Genomic DNA, 20,298 nt, shown 5'->3' on the forward strand with positions numbered 1-20,298 from the left:
CAGTGGTCTTTAGTGAACCTGCAAGAATGCACCTTTTTATTTAAAGAATGAGTTTAGAGAATTGTGTCTGTTTCAAGTTGTCCCTAGCCATCTTTTAGGAAGGCATAACGGATTTCAAGGGCTCTTAAATGCAAGTTAGATAAAGAGCATGAAAGAGAATATTGAGGGACTTCAGGATATTTTTCTGGATTAATTGTAAATTTCTCTTATGAAAACAGTTGTTGATTGCCAGGTGCACTGTTAACCTCGTGAACAAGAATGCTTGGCATCAGCCCAGGCTCGGCTGGAGCATGGACGCTTCACCCAGCGTGTTTCAGATAGTCTGAGTAAATCAAAGGGAGAGGACGCAATTGACAGGGACACAAGATATTTTTAAACGCTTTATTATTTTTAAAACTTTTGTCAATATTTTAGAAAGAAACACATGCCCTGTTTAATGACCTGACTAAAGGATGAGATACTGTTAAAAAGAATCAGAGAAATTAATGCTGGTTCTGTGAAAAAGGGAACTGGAGCAAACGTCACTGCTTAATAGATTTTGACTTTGGGAGCGTTCTTAAAGCTCACAAAGGGAGCCTTAAAAGCTGTGGAATAATTGGGACTTGATGGAAATTCATAGTATCAGCCATAAAAAAGTAAGGCTCATAAGTAGTCTTCCCATTGTTTGAGTTTTTCAAAGGCTGTGACACTCAGATAAGAAGTTCAAAAACAAAATAATTTTTATTTGTGCTCCTTTTAAGAATTTAAAATACTGTTACGAGACTAAGGGAACATGCAGTGTTCTGACCTCCAAAGCGGCAGAAAGGGATTATGTCACCTTTTCCTTCTTTTTACCCCACTGAGACTAAATGTTGAAATGGAACAGTTAAATTAAAGGATTGTTCTTTTTATCCTTCAGTGTCAAAAGTGGCCACATCTCCTAGAGAAATAACGCACCTGATTAATTGTGTAATTTCGCAAGGAAGCAGTAATTCTCAGCCTTATAAACATGTAATGTACTAATTTGGTTTCAGAGTTAACTGAAAACAGTTTAATGAGCTGCTGTATCATGTGTATGTGCAGGGTTGCATAGAGCAGATGCCAGGAGAAATGGAAATAACGTGCCAGTGACACTTAGAATAACAGTGTTTATACTTCATTGACTTTGGGTTGTCAGCATGCTATTCTCTGTGTTTCCCTTAGTAACTTATTAAGGCAACTGAACTCCAGTGTGATGATATCTAAGTGTCATTTGTTGTAAATTACACAAGCATGCACACACCAAACGCATAGTCAATCTTCAGAAAAAACCAATACTTCCTCGTAGAGATGGCCACAATGTTATCCATAAGACAGGCACACAGAGTGAGAGGTGACTCTCTGAGCATTGTACATGCTGGAAGAACAGTATTTTGGCCTTTCATCAGAAGAAATACTATTTCTACCGATTTTCCCACTCATCTATTCTTGCTCTATTTTAACAGAATGGTCGCGTAACTCTTGGTTTGAAAGTTGTCATACAGCCTCACAGCAGGCTTATATTATCTACAGAGTTCTTTATGAGGAAATATAAATCACCACAAATGAGACTTTTCACAGCCAGAGATATGTAGAAATTTGTGTCAGTGCTTTGCTGGCTTGCTAAAAAATATCTCTAGGCTCCAAAGCGCTCTCACAACTCATCCCTGCTCCCTACCCTTTTGGGAAGCAATTCTCAAAACTTGAGATTTATGGTCAGAGAGCTGATAGTGGCTATAAAGTTTTCTATTTTCTCTTTTCTTTAATATTAATGCAGAGAACGAGGCATTATCATTCATTATTTTAGTTCATGAGTATCCTGTGGGCTTGGCATACGGTTTCTGGGGATATGGCTTTCCGCGGTTTAATAAGGGAAATATGTGGATTTTGGCAACAGGCTTCTTTTCCATCAAAGATTTTTAGGCAGATTGTAGAAAATCCCCATCAGGAACAGAATTTTAGTATATATGCTATATCTAGGTTTGGTTTTAAAATTTAAAGTTTTATGAAATATTAACTCATCCTGAGCCCCCAAAGTAAAATATCATGAATTGGATATTCAGCCTACAATTATTGTTAGAAATTAGAATGCTAATACCTTTCCATTTTACTATTTTCAGAGATATACAATGTTTCCACCTGGCTTTATCTACATTAATGTGAGAAGTTTTAGTTTAGAGTTTAGCACTCCCTTTTGTACCCCCATCTTTAAAAACAAATAATGTCTCTGAATCATTAAAAAAAGAATATACTGTTTTTAATTTAAACTTGCCAAGTTTTTAGTAGCTTTAATATCTAGTTTCTAAAATAAATTTTCTGTTTCTAATTTCTTTTTCTTACAAAAATTTTTAAAGGTTAATTTTTCTCCTTAGGTACATGATCACAGGCTCTGACTAAAATCTGCATTGATGGACAGTTTCAGTGGGTCCTCAGCCTCAAATTCAGAACTTTTTGTTCTATGTTAGGCCTAATTTTTGAGGAACAAACCTAAACAGAGTAAAATAGAGGCCAAAGAAGTGAATAGGTACATTTTTCACTTTTAATAGATTGCTAAAGGTCTTGTTGTATACACTGGGAGCAATTCAGTTCACTAGGTTTGAGGCCATATGATGAATGCAGCAATGATTTAAATGAAGTTTAGTTCAGAATAATTATTGTCATAAAAGCAGCCTTTTGCTGAAGGCTTACTCAAGCCGTGACTGATAACTGCTCCCTAACACTTGTCTGATAATCATAATTCTAGTGATTTAGCATTTATTGCCACTTTACGATGTGCCAGGCACTGTATCAAGCACTTACCTGTTTTACTCATTGAATTCTCACCTGTGAGAGCGTAGCTGCTATTATTATATCCATTGTAAAGATGAGGAAACTGAGGATGAGAGGTTAAGTAACTTGCCCAAGATCATGTAGTTAGTAATAGAGTCATGATTTGAACCCACGCTGTTTGACTCCAAGCCTAAGCTGTTTATTCACTTGCTTCATAATAAACATTTTAAAAGAAATTAAAAGGAGACAGAATTCAAGTGCCCTTGGTGAGTCATTGTGCAAGCCCTACCTACACCCTGGAAGTTAAGGCAGATTCAGTTCTAAAAATGGCTAATGTGATGTATAGAGGGAAGATTCATTCCAACTTCTCCCTGAGATTCACATACTAGGAGGTATATGGGTTTTTAAAACAAAGTAGAGCTTTATTGAATGGTGTGTGGGGGCAGAACATGATGCCGTAATAAAATGTGTCATTCATTCTCCCTACTTCAATTTTGATGAAGACATTTAATGATTAGCAAGACTGTTGAAAGTATGTGTCTCTTTGGTTACCCGGAGTCATTTTTCAGAGTTTTAAACTCGATTAACAAAATCAATAGCACAGTGTAGGCACTGGGGAATATATTGCAAAACCTCCTGACCAGCTGTTTCAACCTCGCAGTGTGTTAATATGACATGTTGGGGTTTGCCTTATCTTGTCCTTAAGCAGCACGGCAGCTGCAAATTACTGTTTCCATTACTGTTATTAGCTGTAGATGCTGTTGCTGCTGCTGTTCTTTAAAATCCACCAGTTTTTCACAGACTTGGAGTTATTAACACTTTTGCAAATTCAAGAAAGAGGAGCGGAGAGTGTGTAGGAGAAGGGCTATTCTGAGAATTTATAACATTTAGAAATTTGAGAATGAAGTTCCAGAATTGCAGCAGCTGTGTGCATCACCCAGCTTTACACACAAGGACTCAGGGCACTGGTTCATGAGGGCGATCGCCAGAGTTGGGGAGATCCCCGGGCTGCCCTCCAGAGAACAAGCTTCACACAGCTCAGGTGGATTTCCTCTCTCACCTCCCTCCCCTCTCCTGACAAGGAGATCAGAACAACAAAGACTTTGGGATCAATGAAAAGAACAAGTCTGACTGAAATGGAATATTCTTGGAAAATAAAACTGGATAAATTGGGCCAGCTTATGGAGGGCCATTAATTCTCGTCTGAAGAATTTGGAGCTTATCAAATTCCAAAGGCAAAAGGCAGAAGTATGTTTTTGAAGGGGAAACTCATTTGGGCCTTATCATATAAATACATAGAAATAATTGGTTTTAGAGCTAGGTGCTGGCTGGTTATAGAATCATAGCTAGCAGGTAGTGAACACTTATCCATTCCACCTTTATATATATGGTCTCATCCCTATGTTATCACAGCAATGTGTTAGGCGGTATCCTTGTCCCCATTTTACAGATGAGGAAAGTGAAGTACAGGCAGGTCAAATAACTTGTCTAAAATCATATTGTTCATGTGTGATGGAGTCCAGAGTTGAGCTAAGGCATTCTGGCTCCAATGTTCACGCTCTTCGCTTTTTTCCATGTATGGCAAGTAGTGTTCAGAAGCTTATTCCATAAATAGTACTAGTGCTTATGAAGAAATTTTTCTAATCTCAGAGGTTGTAATACCCTTTACTTGAATTTCTGTTGTTTCTATATTCCCTTCAGCTTCTTTGCCATAGTTAGAGTTTTAATTTTTTTTGCATAAGCTTTTATGATGTTTTTATTAAGTTGAATTGCTAAATCAATAACATTTGCTGGATTATTAATTTAACCAAATAGCAGAATTTCTGACCTTTTGATACAATGTGTTAGTTATTATTAAAGTCCATTTTAGAAGATTTATTGCAGCTATTTCCTGAAATATTTATATTCAAATGCCGCATAAATCCATTTATTAAACTCTACTTGGGCTGTCAGTACTTGTGCATCATTAAATTTGTAGAAAATCCATAGTAGCTATAGAAGGATACACTTCAGTATCATGTATTATTTTCTCATTAGTCCACCCAACAGTACTTACTGAGCTGTGTTTACCCACCAGCCCGATGCAGCAGGCACCACAGAGCAGCAATAGAAAGTACTCAGTGTTAATCTCTGTCTTCCAGGAGCTCAGAGTCCAATGTGAGAAAAATAAATAATGGCAAAAAGAGAAATAAAGTAAATTACAGGATTGAGACTGTCCGCAAAAAAGAGAGAGAGAAAATTGCTTCAGGAGGAAGACGTTAAAGATGTGAAGTGCTGATCTGAGGGACAAGGTGGAATTCTGGTCTCAGGGCTTAATTCACTATCCTAACTTTAGTGACCTACCTGCAAAGGGCGGTAAAAATGCAGATTCTAAAAACCCGCTTCCAGAAAGTCTGATTCGTTAAATTTTATGAGGTTGCAGGAGGGACCTTCATTTTTAACGAGCTCTCCAGCAGTTTTTCTGGCAGGTGATCTTCCTACCACACTTTGGGAAGATTGGCTAAAAGTGGGATAGATGAGTCAGTTGCAGACATGGAAGAAGTGGGGAGTAGAGGGTCTGAGTGAGTGGAACAGCAGCGTCGGTGTTGAGAAAAGGCAGTCTCTGTTCTGTGAATGTTTGTATAACCGAGGGAACCCTGGCGAGAGAGAGACCAAGCTAGTCTAAGATAAAGCCTAAGATAGACTGAGATTCTAGGAGTCAGCGCATTGACGATGGTCAGAACAAAACCTTCTGCCTCACCAAGCAAGTGTCTCATTTGCTTCATCCATAAATAAGCTAAAATTTCACCAGGCTAATTCAAACAAGAACCCCTTGTTACAAGAACAAAGGTAACCCTTTGGGATTTTTGTATTTCTTAAACAATTTTTTCTGACTTCTTGTTATGAAATGAATTCCCTTTACAAAGTGGTAAGCTGCATATTGAGGATAAGCATCAGAAAGCCACAAAAAAATAGAGAGGAAACAGGCAAGATATCAAGTGATAGGAAATATTCATTTTGGACCAACAGTTTAGAAGGAAAATGTGTACTTGAGGAGAAAGGAAAAAATAGTGAGGAGTTTCTGTAATATTCTATTTATGTACCATCAGGGTTTGGAAAGGTGCATTGAAGAAGGGGGTGCCTATTGTCTGTGACCTTTCGTGCTTGTCAGTTTATGTTTTCTTCTCCCCGATGTTTATTAGAGTCTGATAAAAAAGGAGTATATCTAAATGGAGCTATGATTTAGTTATGATTAAAGGTCAACAGTGATGTATATTTAACCGTTATTTACTTATATATTGAGTTAGACAGCAGTCATGTTTTTAACCATATAATATGTCCTGATTTCTAGAAAATAAGACCATTATTTAATTGGTTCCTTTTAAAAATATTATTAAGTTTAGAAAAGTAGATGAGATGAGGTTGAGGAGATCTAGTTCTTGACTCCATCGCTTATGAGGTGTGTTCATGTGGGCAGGAGGCTTCACTCCGCATCAAGGTTTCCGTGTATAAATGAGCTAAAGTGCTAGTTTAATAAATGGCGCTCTTAATATTGATATTTGAAAGGCAATTAGTTACTTTCCTAGTTTCTGTCAAAATTAATGGTAGCTTCTGTGACAAATTTTTATGGGCACTTTAAATTATACATTTGCATGTGTCAAAAATAGTTCCTATCATCAACTACTTTGAAGTACACTGGTGGTCAGAAATAGCTTACTGTCATTTACTCACAAGGGCATTTTTCTCACACTCTTTGCAGAATCAAATATGACCAAAATATGTTAAGTCAGTTCACGGTGGTTTATCTAGAATGTTCTACAATGTTGAAGATACAAAAATACCAGTGTGTCACTTAGAGAACCATTCTTTGGGTCACATCCAAGTCTGCAGTGGTCAGTTAAATTCGAACAAAATATTTTCCAGGGCTAACTAGAACACTGCTTTACCATTGGCAGGTTTTATGCACCTGTTTTTTCCCCATAGAGTCTCATACCTGAGAAACATGGAGAAGTGTTCTTTTCCTAAATTGAAAAACTCAGCTATAGTCTAAATGAAATGGGATAAATTATCTTTTTCACAATTATCCATTAAAGGGAGAATTAGAATTAATATTAATCACAGATGTTTCATCAAGTTTTATTATCAACCAGATTGACTGCCAAAGTGCTTTCTGGAAGACATTTCCTCTCCCTCCCCCACCTGCTACTGAGAACAAACTGTTACTATGGATCCTTAGATAAAGATTAATGGTTTTGGCAATTCATTTGAGGAAATCTGTATTTTATTGTACATTCCACTTTAGTTCAAGGTGTCACTGAAAAGCGTGGTTTGTCACTTCCCTGATAAAATTATATAGTGAAGACACTAGATAGTATAAGTCTTTCTACCGTCAGAAACAGATTAATCAATAAGCAGCCCAAAGTTGATATCACCCAACCCATATTTTTAAAAATTTTGGCAAGCCTTGTTTATAGATAAAATAAGCAAAATGCCTATCTAATCCTGGTATTTTAGCAGCTCTATTTTTACCCATCGCACTTAAATTACTTGAATATTCTTTTTCATTTTTTTTTTTACATTAGATAAATGGTATATCTCTTCATGATTCAATCTGAGCTATACAACCATCACAGTAATATTACTTTTCATTTTTATGTCAGCTCTCTTTCTGGAATAATTCATTACCAACTATGTGACCCTTAGAATAATTAGGAACATTTGATTCTTCCCTATACATTTGTGAAGTACACCAAAGATGAATACAATATTCATTAAGGTTCTCCACTTGTAAACAATATTTGTCAATTCCAGGTATCTTAAAGAAACAAAAAACAGAAACTTTCTCTGTATTAAAGAAATTGAGTCTTTTAACTAAAGACCTCAGGATAGACAGGAACCAAAGTAATGCTGGGGATCTAGAACATAGAAGCAAGTGGATAATTAGAATTATCTCCTCAAGACCTAGCCATTCGATTTTCTCAGCTCTAACACTTCTGCATTCTTTGTGTCACTCTACTCAGAATTCAAGTTCCTGGGAGAAGGAATTTGATTGGCATATATGGCTGTCCTTTGGAAAGAATAAAGAGAACCTTGATTGACAATACCACCAAGACTGCATGGAATAAGGAAAGAGGAGTTCTTCCAAGTTTTGGTTGTTGTTGTTTGGTTTTTAGCCTAAGGAAGATGGGCAGTGATGCTGAATAAGCAAAAACAACCACTGGCCAAAACAAGGTTGTATTTCATTGATGAGTAGTAGTGTAGAATATGTGGAATTGTTCAAAACAAAGAGAAAAATCTATGTAATAAATCCGTTAAGTGCAACCAGGACAGAGTATCAATTTAACATTCATATTTCTAGTTTGTTTTACAGTAATATTTTATCTTTGCCTAGTACTTTTTCAGGCTTTACTGTGTCCAACAAATTAAAGAATGTGACTCAGTTAGGGTTTCTCTCACATGTAATTGTTTTTCTCTCTTTTAATGGAGATAATATGAAAAAGCAGACTCCAGGCAAATAATGGAAAACATCATCTTTATTGATTTCCGGGTTTATTTCATTGACATCAACAAAATATAAGAAATGCAGCAAAATCGGTTAAGTCCCATTTCTGCCACTGCCCAACTCTAGTCAGATTTGGAATTAGTCATATAACTGAGTCTATTTCTTAAATGTAAAAATGAGGGGGTTGCACTAGATTGAGGATCCAGGGTAGTTCCAAGAAACAAGAAAATTATTAAGATGTTACAATTTCTGACATCAAATTTAAGTTAAGTTTGGAAAATTCAGGGTTAAATAAAGTGTTTCTCCCTTCCCCCAGTAAGACTTCTTAGGTCCTTAAATGTGATGTCGTGTATTGTAACTCTCTGAAGAGAGTGATACAATACGTACTATTCACTAAACTTAGCAGACTTTGGAATGCTTTTTTCATTGGAGCATCTTGAGGGATCTGGCTTCCATGGGATGAGGTTAGATTATTTATAAAATCCCATTTAGCTTTAAAATATACTCAGTATATACTTCTCCTAGTCATTGTAGGGGAGGAGGACATTTCCTCTCCCCAAATGTGGGTTCGTCTGGCGGGAGAACGAATTAAATTCACATGAGACAGAATAGCAAGAGAAAATTAAACAAAGCTTTATGAGGAACCATGGCCCGGGGCCTTTCTTCCCGAAGGAAGAAAGGGCACCGAAGAAGTGGGGGTGCACATAGTGATTATATACCCCCAAACAGGGTGTTTCACATGTGATTGAAATGTCCCTCCCACAATAGTCACAAGAGTGCCCTGTCGGCACAGTGCTTGATGGACACAGCAGGTAGTGGTCTGCTGTCTGGGTGGGCGTAGCAGGAGGCAAGTCTATCGTCTGGAGCTGAGCGGTCACAGGTGAGCGCAGCAATCAGTTCCTAGCCTAAGGAAAGATGCTTAATCCTTAAAGAAATGCCAACGTTGGGAGGGGGAGGGAAGTCAGTTACAGGAGGTTACCAGACTAGCACAATAAAATGCAGATTTAAGTCCTTGCCTTTGGTATTGATTAAGAGTTTTTGGAGAGTAGGTCATCTCCTTTCTTCTTCCTGGTCCAGAGAGGGAGGCACCTTTTACAGATAGAGATTTACCTTACAAATGTAAATGTGTTCTAAGGAAGGGCAAGTTCCATTCCTCAGAGCCTCCTTCCCTGTCTCAGTTTATCAAAAGCAATCAGCCTCAAATAATCCTGATGCCAAAGAGACATATCTTGGGGTGGCCAATTCCAGGTCTCCACATTATGAAAAATGGGAAATCCATTTTAATACCATTCATCACCCAGCCCTTTCTATCTAGTCAGCATAATCAGACTTTCTATATAGTTGAACCCACATCCTTGCATCTAATCCTCTTTTTGAAATGAGCAACAAATACAGGCTAGTTGTCTCTTCCTTCAAGGATTCATGTGTTTATAGTGAATTATACTGCTTACATTCCTCTGGCTGTTCCTATGAGAACTGTTTTAAGTTTAAATATAATTTTTGTCACTTTTCTGGAGTCTTATTTTAAATGTAGATCCAAAACATGAAAACAACACTTTAGATAGATCTGATAAATAAGTAGACCAGTAGGACACACATTCAATTTATAGTCTGCTGTGGGTTTTGTTTTCGCTGAGACATATCTATGTTTAGTCTGCCATTCTTCTATTCTTTATTGGTTTTACTGAACTTCATCCCAATTTAATGGACCGTTTCGCTAGTTGTCTTAGGGAGTAGTTAACGCCCCCCCCCCCCAAATAATTTTACTTATGAACTAATTCTCAAATCCATCTCACATCCTTTGATGAAAATATTAAGGAATACCTCAAGAATGACTATTCTGGAGGCTACAGGAAGACAAGCACTCACTAATATGCCTTCAAAGTTGGTCCTGAGCATTGACAATCTTATTTTTGCAATCAATAACTAGCCAGTTTTGCCCTCCACAGTACTACGCAATAGTCTTTTCAGTGGATATCTCATTGTTCTACATAAAGCCATCAAGCCACCTGCATAGCTGCTCCTGAGCATTGTCTCCACTGCACCCTCATGAATCCTCTGCTCACTCACAGGCCTGTGTGGAAAGCACCCTTAGTGCTTTGAATTGTTAGGTTCTGACTACTGGGCCCAAACGGTCCTCAAAGCCTTGACATCTTTGGATGCTACCCTAGGATGAAGCTCTACAGGGGCTCCTTGCACTGGTAATCCAAAAATGAATGATGAGGCATAGTCCTTACCCCTGTGATTCAATTCCTAGGGCGAACATGACCTGGGTATTCAGTAAATGGTTTTTAACTGCCTTGTGACCGGTACTCCCTTCAGATTAGCAAGTGGATCCAGATTGCCCAAAGGCCCTAATTGAACCTGCCCCTTGGAGGCTTTTAATGTCTTTGTGCCCAGGTTAGATGTAGAATTTAGCACCTTGGACTAGGTCCTTTGGTTCAAAGGACCCATCTGATACAGAGCCTCCAACCTCTATCTGTCAAACCCCTTGCTTCTTCCTTCAGAACAATGGTGTCAGTTTCAAATTTTGTATCTTACTCTCTCAAATGTAAGGTCCTGAGGGCATGCACTGTGTATCTCTTCTTTCTTACTGTATAGATAGTGGCACAATGAAGGGAAAGGGAGATGGATACAGTATGGAACAGCTACCTGTGTGAAAGTCCGTGGGATTCCACGAGCCCGCCAAGGCACAGACAGTGAGGATTTCTCCTCTCTGGAATTTTTGATCTGTGTAGACTTAGGGAAAATGACAAGGCAGACACTGCTAAATATTTTTAAAACTCTGCCTTCTGTTCTAGAGGAAGTTTTTAACTGAAATGGGGTAGAAAGAAATAATTGATGTTGATTTTGTCCCCTGGAGGAAATCTAAACAGGTCTATATCATTTTAAACAAGCATGACACATGAAAATTAGGATTTTACAAAAGATAAGTTGCAGAGTGATCATTCCATTTAGGGAAATGGATTCTTTTCAATAGCTCTAGAGCATTTTAAAAATGATTTGATTTCTAAAAATCTACATTTTTACAATTTACATTTACTTTTCAGGATCAAAATGGTTGCAAGGAGCAAAAGTAGTTGAAATTTTTGAAAAGATAACTCTAGATGAGTGGGAAGAACATTTCTTTGAGGGCGGGATGAAATTCTTAATACCCAAGAATCAAGATAAAATTTTAGAAACATCTTCCTTAGCAAGATGGCGGCGGCAGGGGGCTGGGGGGAAAGGGGTATGTGTGTGTTGTATTGCTGAGGGCGGGTTGTGGCAGCAGGTCCGGCCTTGCTGAAGTTGCACACATATAATCCAGTGTTATACTGTGCAGAGATTGGGGGCTGGTAGCTACTTATGAGAAATAACAGTTCTATAACTTCATTAGTTTTTTAAATTAGTGTCACAGACAGCTCCCACTTTTCACCACTGTGCTTTCTGGAAATAGAATCATAAAGCAGATAGTTGTAAAGTGCCTCCCATTTTCCTCCAGGAGTAATATCTTAATTGAGACTGTGTCTCTGACTATATATTTGAGAAAAAATAAATCATAACTATGACCAACCCTATGTCAGAGGCAAAGATGCAGTAGCCATAAGCTTCCACAGTTATTTAACATAGTAAAATTATACTCTTTTCTATAAAAGGGACATAAATGTATTATACACATTGATTTTACATGCACTCTAAAGAATATGTTCAGCAAATAAAAAGTTCAACTAAACTATTTCATAAATTTTAACAGAACTAGCTATACCATAAATTCATTAAATATTTAATTCCTAATAATTTGGTTCTTTGTATTTAAGAGGAGCGTTGGGGATGATTTCTTTGCCCTAGTTCTGTCCAAGATAGTTTGAGGGAACACTTCTCTTTTTTTTGATAAACATCGCTGGGCCAGATCAGCCTGTTCAGTATCCTTCTCCTGAGTAAGATGAACTTTGGCAGGTTATGTGGCCTCTCTGACATGCTGAAGCTCAGTTTCTTAAACATGTAAAATGAGGAGACTGAACTAGATGGTCCTGAAGGTTCACGACCTTGAGTTTTGTGATTCAGTGATTTAAGCTTGAAGGTTGGTGTAAGGATGCAAAAATGCTCAGTGTTTAGCTATTGATTATGATGGTGATGAGATTCGCCTCCAGGTCTGTCACCCCCTTATGCATTTTCAGGCCCATCAGGGCTCCTGCTGCTGAGCATTATGCCAAATAAAGGCCACCAGCAAAAACGTGCCCTCCTTCTTGGCCTTGATACTTGGCTGGTATTTTGCCATCATCTGCCCTCACCCTTCACAGGAATGCCTTGAAAATAACCACCAGGTTATGAGTAGAAGCTCTTTCAAAAGTACTTTAAAATCATTTTGTTTTATACAGATGTGTTTTAGTGCATCCTAATTCAATGTGGGGGTAAAAACCCACTCTATCTTGAAAAATAAGTCATTTATTCACATTTATAGCAGGCTTAAGGACCTACTTACATTGCAGGAAACTCACATGCCTGCTCAGTTATTGGCTTTTTTATTTTACTTTTTCTACTCCAAGCTTGTGATTTTGTGGGCATTTATGGTAGATCAGTGAGCAAACAAGCATTTTCTGGTGGTGACCTTGTCCTTCATTCATTTGTCTTTCCTTCCTTCATTCAACAGCTATTTATTGAATGTGTACCACTGGCCAGATAGTATTTTAGACTCTGTGAATACAGTGGAGAAAATAATAGGCAAAACCTCTGCTTTAATAGAACCTACACTCTACTGGGAAGTGGGGGGTGGGGGATAAACAAGCAACTAAATAAATATGAAATATGTCAGGTAGTTGGTAAATACCATGATGACAAAATAAAACAGTAAGAAGAATAGAGAATATAAAGGTAGGGAAATTGCTATTTTACATATAATGTATATTAAATATATATATAAATATATTTAAATATATATTTTATAGGGCAATTATCTATATAATTTTGTATAATATAGGGTGATCTATATAATTACATAGCATGAGAGAGAGAGAGAGAGTGTGTGTGTGTGTGTGTGAGAGAGAGAGAGAGAGAGAGATCAGGAAAGGACTTTCTAATAGTTAACACTTGAGGAGGGGCCTAAAGGAAGTAAGCCATGTGTCTATCTGTGTCTATCTGGCAAAAGGATTTTCCAGGCAGAGGGACAGAGAAACGCTAAGGGCCTGAGGAGAGTTGCATGCCCACAGGCTGGAGCAGGATGAATGGGAGGAGAGCTCTGTAAATGCATGAGTGTGATGGATTAGGGGGTAGGATCATGGTGGACCATGTAAGGATTCAGGATTTCACTTTGAATGAGGTGGGAGTCCTTGCAGGGTTTTGAGTGCAGGAGTAATGTGCTCTAACTTAGGTTCTACCAGGATCACTCTTGACTCTTGTCCCTTTGTCCAGAGTGGAGCAGAATCCTTAGTTTCCCTGGCTGGATGGGATCCTTTGGATTCAGTCTATTAAGGAGAAGAATGTTTGGAAATAGATGGTGCAGAAAAATGTTACATGTGCTGTTGAGTAGAACATTCATGGATCAAATACCTACATTGCAAGAGAAAAAGAAAAAGTAGAAAGACACAGTCACCCATGGTCCACCTTATTAATGAACCCATATCTTTATTGAATTTAGGGTAAAAAATAGTGAATCTGCTGCATCTGTTATTTTCTGAGGCATCAGGAAAGGCTGTTGTCTATATGTAAATAGGCAAGTGGCTTGGGCTCAGCAGGCCCCTCCCCCAGACAGAGCCCTCTCAGTTGGGTTTTGGATAAGAGGAGTTTCTGCTTTACATGTTAATTTTGGTTCCTATGGCACAACTTTGTCAGCTAATTTACTTCTCCTCAAGGCCAAAGCTAAGGCACCACAGGGGTGGGAGCAGGCAAGAGCTGCCCAAATCCCAGGGGATGCCATGAGGTCAGAGACAGCAATGCCAGGCTGAGAAATTGCTCCTTTCACGGAGGAGTATATACTAATGACGCTGCCAACTTTCCCGGTTTTCTTTCTGGAACTTTGGGTTACTGTGTTTTGTTTCATATTTCCTCCTACAGGGGTACATACGGGTACTTAGGAGTACATCAGTTTCAGTAATATGATATTAAAAGGCTTTTTCTTGACATGCACCTGATTAGGAAATATGCAGAGGGCATGTCTCTGCAGGCAAAACCTCCACTCGGTTTTCTTCCAGAAATCTACTGCTTAGATTGCACAGTCACATTCTACCAAGTTTTAACCTACCCCCAGACTTTTTTGGAAGAACTTTTAAGAGCTTCTGGGAAATTATGAAACAAATATTTGAAGTAGGGTAGTCATGAAGAAAAATATGATTTATGCTCTAAACTGAGGTTGTATAGTTTTGGCATCAGAAAGACTTGGATTTGAGTATCCGTTCTGCCATTCGCTAGCTACGTCTGTCATTGGCTAACTACTTGTCCCTGTAAGCCTCAGTTTCCTCATCTCTGAAATGAGGATAATACCTGCCTTGCAGAACTGTTCTGAAGATTAAATTTAATAAACCTGGCACAGTGCCTGGTGCATAGAAATAGTAGATAAATGGCAGCTATTATAATAATAATATTCTTATGCATCCTGAAATGAAGTTCCCTCCCACCAAGCTCTATATCAATTAAGAAACAATTTCATGTTTCTAATTTGTATTTGGTCAAGTTAAACAGAGAAAAAGAAACATTATGGAGAAATAATATTCTAGAGTAATTGGTGCCAAAAGAATCTTAAAATAAAAATATAGGTCTTGTTATTAATCCCTTAAAACAATCATTTGTAACCATTCTGCGACAGATTTATTGACTACAGCATTCATTTAGAAATGCTAAACTAATGAGAACTTGGCCATTAGTTGTGATAATGGTCTATCATTTCGAGCTTGAACCATGTGTACTTATTTGGCCTCATTTCAAAATAGTAAATTATTTCAAACTCATTTCATTTCTTGAAAATGCCCTTATGATTTAGGTCATGCTTTGGAATATATGAGTAGTAGTCCTGTAATCCATCATCCGAAATAAACTATATCATTCTGGGCTATTTTAAGATTGAGAAACTTCAAACATATTTTCAGAAATTGCATGAAGGGGTTACAGAGGCTTCTCAAGCCTCTAATTTATCTTTTCATGCCTATGTTTGATTGTTATTCCATATTAAGGTTTATTTTCCTTTTAAAATAGCTCTGCACAAAGAGAATATACTGCTAAATAGTACTGCAAGGGAATGTTTACAGATGCAAATGACTTCTATTTAAGGAGCTCATGATTAAAATGAAAGAATGTGGCACTAGAAAGCATGTGAATAACCTTTGAAAAATCTCACAATAGAACTGAATATGGGATATTTATAATCTAGGATTACAGCTATAACGGTATGTGTGAATATGTATATTAAATATGCTGCAAAGGGCCTCAAATTGAAACTTGTTAGTCTAATTTTACTTTTCTTTAATTTTGATAAACCAACTGTTTTATTCTGGAGAAACTGTAATATGGAATGATCTAGAAGGCCAGTACACTAGAAGGAAATAGTGTTACATTTGCCTGCAACAAGTGAGCCAGTTTCCACAATTCCGTCCTTCTGATAAAGACAAGATATTTTTCTGATATTTCTGCACTGGGCCATTTTAATCTCTAATAGATGCTTTGAGGCTCAAAGTATATTTCATTATTTCATTTTTTTATTGCTCACAGAGCAGGCTGCTAATAAAGTCAGAAGAAAGCTATGATCATTGGCAGACATATTTTTTTTCAATCTATTTGTACCCAGAGAAGATCTGCTCTTTGGTTTCTTGTTTTCAAGACTAACCTTCTGGGGTCACGCAAGAGATCAGGACACGTCCTGTGTCTCATTTTGGTGGAAATCATGTCTTTTGCTCTTGGGTGCAGTAGGCAGTCCCGGCTCCTGCCCCGAGTATGAGTTCTTGAGAATGGCTTGGTTCAGGCCCTGGCTGTACAGGAGAACTAATGAACATGTCATGCGCGTCTCGAGTTTTCCAGTCTCTGGCACAGCTGTGGCACTTTCCCCCCCTGCTGCGAGGCACAGCACGCTGGCCATTTGTTGGCAAGTTCATATTTCACACTGCAGGGAATTGAAATGATTGAACAGACAGAAGAAGAGTTTTATTTGCAGTAGCCTACGTATCCCCAGACTCTGATTTGGCATAAAACATCTGCTTCATGATCTGCTTCAAGGCCAGTTCCTTTCCTCCAACAAAGGTTACGACTTCAGGCAAGCTGTGCTTCCACTGGCAGGAGGAAATTTGCCCGGAGACTTGATTTAGTCAGAATCAAAGCATGCTGCCACAGAATTTCTTTTTTCAATTATCTCCGAAGAGGCAGCCAGACTTTAAATGTATCAGTATAATAAATGCAATGAAATAAGGCAGACACTCCTTTCCCCTGTTGCTCTCACGGGGAGGTGCATATACAGTGTGCATCCACACCCAGAAGCCGGAGAGACTTACCTAGCTGTCGACACACATATCTTGGCAACGGCACATCGCAGGTATGGCCTTTGGATGTGTTTCGCCCTATCAACTTGATAAATAAGTGCATGCATTGGTTTTACCTGGAGTGTTTACATCTTTTAGATTATAAAAGCAAATTGGCATGATGCTGAGTGTAATTATTACTATTTTTCATAGTGAGGAAGCATCATACAGCCTTTATTTTGTGGTTTGGTCCTAATTACTAATTATATTTACCCGCATGATTTTGTCATGCACAGTCATATTTTTTGTACAAGACAGCCCTCACTAGCCTTACAGACATATATACAAAATTAAATTCTGGCATTTTATTATACTAGAGCAATTAGATGCCATCCTCGTAATGAGAAACATGACATCTTCATCGCTCTCCGCTATATTTTCGTGTTGTTTTAATGCAGACATTTACCAGAATTGAATACAGTCTTCCTCCTACACACACACACACACACACACACACACACACACACACACCCTTAATTGAATATCTGCATATCTCCAAGGAGTCCTCTGGGTGAAACCATGTATTCATCTTCTTTAGTTCTTAGGCCACTTTGGTTTAAGAGTAAGAACTGTTGCTTTTATGAAGTGCCTTTTTCTATAAAGTCAAAACCTCACAGCAGTGCACAGAAAGCCGATGGTATAAAGGAGCTAAGTAGAGTCTTTAATAGAGAGAGCTGGGTTGTAAGTGTTTTTGTTCCTACGGAGCAGATAGATTTGGCTCCATCTGTTCCATATTCATAACAAAGGAGCGCACTTACAGGAGGGCCAACTTCCCCGGAGCCGCCTGGTAATGATCTTTTCACCAGAATGAAAGCATCTGAGCCCAGTGGCTTGGCCCTGCGAAAAGCAGCTAGCAGGATTGCCCTTCAGAACCCGGATTTCCTTGTAACTGAGGTTGACATAAATTTTCCCAATATATAGAATGAAAAAAATCGACTGATTTCTCATCTCCCTGCCGCACTGTGTAGTTGGGAAGTTCAAAATGTATAAATTTTACCGCCTCCTACAACCGCAAAAGATTTGTAATTAGATAGTTTGGGGGGAAGTTTGCACTTGAAGTAGCTTAAGGTTTCACAGGGAAAGGCTGTTCTTCAAACTTTTAAGTTGTTTCTATTCAGCCTTTTTAATCTTTTTAAAACTGGGGTTAATGAATAGAAATATGAGTTACACCAAATAAGGAAAAACCCCTGTTGAGTTTTGTAATTAGCAAACTTAAAGCTAATTTCAACTGAGACCTCTTAGATTAAAAAGAGAAGTTGACCCAAGAGTGTGTACTTTTTCTTCCACTAAGCAGAAAAAAAATAGAATGAACTTTTTCCCCAAAATGCCAAGCTGTACAAAAAAACTTCCTATTTATATGACATGTAGAGTCAGCATCAAAATGTAAATAGTTCCTTAGAACTTTAAATAGCACATTGGTATTAGTATCATGGCTAGTGGATAGAATGCTTTCATTTATATGCTAGCTTCACAAACTTCTTAAGAAATAGGAACATATTTTGAAGTATAGTTATCCTTTTCTCCATTCTGTCGACTTTTAAAGTACTAGAAACTCCTGAAAAATACATCATTGGTTTATTTAATGTACTTCATGTTAAAGTTATAAATGTAATTTATCAACCTTTTATTATCCATCTTGGTATCATCTGTGCATTATTTGCTTGCTAAACTAAGGTTTCTAGCAAGTCAAATAGTAAACAAATCTCTCAAAAAGTTTGCTGCAGCAATAAAATGGGCAAAGTTTTCATCTAGCTATGAGATTGCTCTGCATTTTAGAAAGAGGAAATATAAAAGTAATATTTGTAGAGAGTGAAAAACATAGCCGATCAACCTATGAAGATCTCAGGTTCTTAGAATATCTTGGCCTCTTGGGTTATTTTTTGTAATATATGGACCAAAATGCTTCTGGCTTATTCAGTTTTTACTTCATTCATTTACTCATTCCTTCAAAAATATTTTTTGTGTGCCTACTTTGTACCAAGCACTATGCTAGGTTTTAGAAACACCGTGGAGAATTAAAAAAAAATGGTTCCTGCTTCTGAAGCTTACAGTTTAATTGGGAACTAGACAATAAACTAGGAAACAAACAAATTTCTAACTGCCAGTTATACTAGGACCTATAAAAGGGGCTAGATGAGGTGACAGAGAAACATGGAGAGTAGAGGATGACAGCTTTCAATCGGGTGATCATGGAAGGCCTCTCTCAGGAGGCAGCATTTGAGCCGTGACCTGAAAGGAAGTATCAGTATGAATTTTTGGTGCACAGAGGATAGTTTTTGTCCATAAGAAAGATTATTTAAAGGGTTAGTTTGGATTTAAAATTTTATATTTGACTTATTAAAGTAACACATTAAAAAATAATTCTTTAAAATTTCAAATTTAGCCTATTCAAATTAGTTTATACATCTTATTATTCTCTATATAAGACTAGTAAGTTTAAATATTTGGCTCCATTTACCTGGTTAATTAAACTTCTTTAACCATTAAAGATTTAATACATTCTCTTTCCATTTTAGGTACTTAAACTGTTGGACTCTAAAACCTTCCCAAGTACTTAAATAATTCTTATCATCATAATAAACTTAAAAATACGATGAAGTTTTAGTTCTCTTAAATGTTTTTAAACTGTATGTAAAACTAAGATTTCACTTAGTCACAAATCTAAATCAGTTGTTCATGACATATTTTAAATTGGAATTACATATCCAATCTGTTACTCTAAATGGCCAAAGTTTTCCTACAATTTAAAAATATTAAAGTACCAGCTTCTCAGATGCTTTCTTAACCCCCCAAATACTAGCTTTATGGTTTTTGATTGTCTTAAAAATGCCTATATGTACTTAGGTTTTCAACTCAGCTGTGGCTAAAGGACAGTTAGATCCCTGAACACAATTTTGGGGTTAGGTTCTCATTTAATGTTGGAGGTACCTTAACTTGCCAAGCCTTCTTAATGACTTGAGGATTTCAGCCAAGATGGCTTCCCTCTTACCTCTGATCATGATGTGTCACTTTTCTATCCCTACTTAAAGAAGCTCGTGGTCACCCGCATTCCACCATCACCTTGACTTTATCCTCCTGTTTACTGGAGGAGCCTGCTCATCATACACAGGCTGATCATTTGAAGTGATTCTGCATATCTTTGGCTCTAAAGATGTCCACATTCCTTTCATTTACTTCTTATCTCTTGGACCACACACTCACAGATAGGAAAATCAAACCTGCTTGAATTTTGTATGCGTCTCCGGGCTTCTTTGGCTATTAGGTCACAGTTTCTGAGGTCATTCCATAAGAAGGAGCCAGCAGAGAGAGGAGAGGAGTCTTCCAGAAAAGGGGATTTTTTTTTTCTTTTTTAATTTCCTTGACTCTTCTCTTCATATTTCTTTTTTATTCTAATCCTGAGTCTTCATTCATGTTTGGTCTACAAATCACTTTGAGGCTACACAGATTTTGTTACCTTTAGCCTCCTTCTTCAAATCTTTATTGAACATATGTTATGAACAAAAAAGCAGTGAACTCCCCAGAACTGAGAACCCAGCACGTCTCCTGCCCGCAGAGAATTCACGACTCTAGTAG

At 37.6% G+C, this 20,298-nt stretch overlaps 1 protein-coding gene and 1 non-coding gene across 3 annotated transcripts in view; one reads left to right on the forward strand and one right to left on the reverse strand.

The window, feature by feature from the left end:
- EFNA5 (ephrin A5) overlaps positions 1–20,298 on the forward strand; it is a 272,655-nt gene that overhangs the window by 232,886 nt on the left and 19,471 nt on the right. The window lies entirely within an intron of this gene.
- Positions 7,318–7,382, reverse strand: LOC139075453 (small nucleolar RNA SNORD77). Its single transcript, XR_011525815.1, has one exon. It is a non-coding gene; the product is annotated as a small nucleolar RNA SNORD77 (small nucleolar RNA).

The sequence above is a fragment of the Equus przewalskii genome, chromosome 13, assembly GCF_037783145.1.
Source record: "Equus przewalskii isolate Varuska chromosome 13, EquPr2, whole genome shotgun sequence".
NCBI lineage: Eukaryota > Metazoa > Chordata > Mammalia > Perissodactyla > Equidae > Equus > Equus przewalskii.